Source organism: Pteropus vampyrus, unplaced genomic scaffold (assembly GCF_000151845.1).
Source record: "Pteropus vampyrus isolate Shadow unplaced genomic scaffold, Pvam_2.0 Scaffold213, whole genome shotgun sequence".
NCBI classification, from domain to species: Eukaryota; Metazoa; Chordata; class Mammalia; order Chiroptera; family Pteropodidae; genus Pteropus; species Pteropus vampyrus.
In genome coordinates this window covers 1,531,128-1,534,158 of record NW_011888994.1, presented here as the reverse complement: position 1 = coordinate 1,534,158, position 3,031 = coordinate 1,531,128, and the positions used below count along the sequence as shown (strand labels likewise).

Genomic DNA, 3,031 nt, shown 5'->3' with positions numbered 1-3,031 from the left:
ATCTATTGACAAAGTTAAGTGGGGACTTACTGTATATGACACTTAAGTGAAAAAAGATTATTTGACAGATTCCTACCTCATACTATATGCCAAAATTCTAGTTGGCTCTAAATTAAAAGTGCTAATATGAAACTTAAAGTTTCTCTTTTTTTTTTTTTGTATATAATCTTAGTGTGGGGTAGGTGTTTCTAGGTATGATACAACCCCAAAAATCTTGAAAGAAAATGTTGATTTAAAAGACCTAAAAATTCTACATGACGAAGTAAAAACGGGGAAAACAATAGCTCCTTTCACAGAAAATGGTTAATTTCTTTAAATTATAAAGTGCCTCCTACAAGGCAGTAAGACAACCCAATAAAAAAATAGGCAAAGGATATTAATAGTTCACAGATAAGTTTTAAACATATTCAACTCAGTCCATTGAAACTTAACTACCTTTAGATTGCTTTTACATTATAAAGGTCAGAAGGGCTTGGTGACTTGCCCAGGAAATATGGAAACAGGAATTCATACATTGCTAGCAGAAGTGTAAATTAGTAGTACAATAGGAAGGACAATTTAGAAATATCAAAATTATAAATATATTCTTTAAAGAACTAAGTCTGGAAACATCTAAATATACATGAAACTAGAACAGCTGGTCCTCAAATAATGTCATTCAACATCATTTCTTTAGATGCCATAGAAACTTAACTCTCGTTTATATTAATTAGCCTGTGGTAAAATTGGTTTTATTATGTTGTTCGCTCCCTAAGCACTTAACCCACATTCACTAACTTAAAAATTGAAAATACCAGTTGTTAATACAGATGCATGATAAAGGAACAGGAACTCTTAAAATGCTGATGTAGTACAACTACTTTATTTTATTTATTTTTTTAATGCCTACAGCACCTGGTATTCCTAGGTGGTCTCCCATCCAAGTACTAATCAGGCCCAACCCTGTTTAGCTTCCAGGATCAGACGGGATCGGGCTTATTCAGGGTGGCATGGCCATAGACGGTACAACTACTTTAGAAACCAGTTTGCCATTACCTGGTCAAGTTGAACATTTGTATATGCTGACTCAGCAGTAACTCCTGTACGCCAGAATCTTCATATTAGCATTGTAATGGCAACAAATAAAGAACAACCTAAATGTCTAACAGGATAGCTAAAGTTTAAAGATAGTGCTGAGAAAAGAGCCAGTTTCAGTACAATACCTACAGAAAAGCCAGTTATATAAATTTCAAAAACAGACAACTAAAATATAGGAATTCATTAGTGTGTAATATAAAATTAAGATGGTTGCATCTTGCAAGGAGAGCTGAGGATACAATCATGAAGAGTCTGGGTGGTGGATACATTTTATTGTTAATCTTTAAATGGTACATAAATATATACTTTATATTTCACATAACTTCATAGCACCAGAGAAGACCTCCCTTTAATTTTTTTTTCAGTAAGTCCATCTTTTATAATAAAAATCAGGTCTGAATAAAAAAAGCAGGCAAGTTTATGGTAACACTTCAGATGTGTTAGCCAAGGTCATTTCCACTCAATATACTTAGGAACTAAAGATCCGTGAGAGCTTTCCTTGTTCCATTATCACTTTATTTAAGTACTTTAATTTTTACATTATCACTTTGAGGGTTCATATTCCCCAAAAGGAAATTACATTTAAGATGTTATCTTCTTAACACTTAACAAACAAGACTTTCAAATATTTAACCCATGCTCAAAGTCCCACTCTTTATATGTGAAAAGAAAGGAACTGATGGTTACCAAGCCTTTCTTCCACATACACTATGATTGTATAAACATTTCTGTTTTTGTTAAGCCTCATCCTTTTTGTCAACTGTAAGCACGCACGTTTTCTTTAAAGTTCTTAAAATGAACTTTAATTTTCTGGAGTTCCTCTTCAGACTAGCTTAAACAATACTCAGCGATGTATAAATCAAAATGTTTCCACTAGATGGAGCCATTTACCTAGATTAACCCTGGAATATTACTATGGTATTTCGTAGAAGCATATACATATAATGAGCAGGTTTCCACCCCTTAAGCTCACCTCAATTAACTTTTACATGAAAATAATCTTGAAATTTTTTTCTTTACAGCAATTTTTAAATTTCAATGTCAATCTCCCTTAGAACATAGGGAATTTTCAAGTTGTTTTCTTAAGTCCAAGAGTTTATGATTTAAGCAGGACATCTCAAACTTTAACATGCATACGTGTCACCTGACAACCTTGTTAAAATGCGGATCCTAATTCAGTAAGTCTGATGAGGCCTAAGATTGTGCATTTCTAATAGGTTCCCAAATGATGTCATGCTGCTCGTTAATGAACTTTGAGTTAGCAAGGACCTAGAGAGTTCTTGGGAAACTGAAGTTCACTTACAATCTCAGGGACTAGTTTACATGTAAGCTTCACAAGAGGATGAAGGCTTTGCTTGAGTGTCTACAGTGCCCTGAGCAATTCCTGAAACAAAAGTGGATGCTTAGTATTTGTTGAATGAATGAATGAATGAATGAATGAGGACAGGGTCCAAGAGCTTTATGTATATTAATTCATATAACCTACTTGACAGCCTATGAGGTCACTTCTATTATTATTCCTGTTCATAGGTGAGGAAACTAAAGTCATATATAGTAGAACTAGGATTTAAACACAAATAGATTCGTAAGTCTGACTCCAGAGCTTACACTTTTAACAAAAATACTATCCTATCACTCATTTTTAGGTACCCTGTCACCTACAATGAGATGATGTTCCAGACTTTAACTTTTACATGAAAATAATCTTGAAAATCTTGATACAGGCACTTATTTTCTAAAGGCCTGTTGTGACAGAGCTTTTCATAGTTGCTTGTTCCTGACAGACTATAGGAAATTACTAGGCCACCACAGCGAGTCCCAGTGATGCAAGTCGAGACTGCACATTATCAGTGTGCAAAGCATTGACTCACTTTCTGAGTTGGCTTACAGATAGGGAGTAGGAGAGAAATGAGAGACATTCAACTAGGACTCACTCAGGGTTCATGAAGGAACA

General features: G+C 34.3%; 1 pseudogene; it reads right to left on the bottom strand.

Annotated features, from left to right (window-relative positions):
* Positions 1–882: 882 nt before the first annotated feature.
* Positions 883–1,001, bottom strand: LOC111747165 (annotated as a pseudogene).
* Between the last annotated feature and the right edge of the window lie 2,030 nt (positions 1,002–3,031).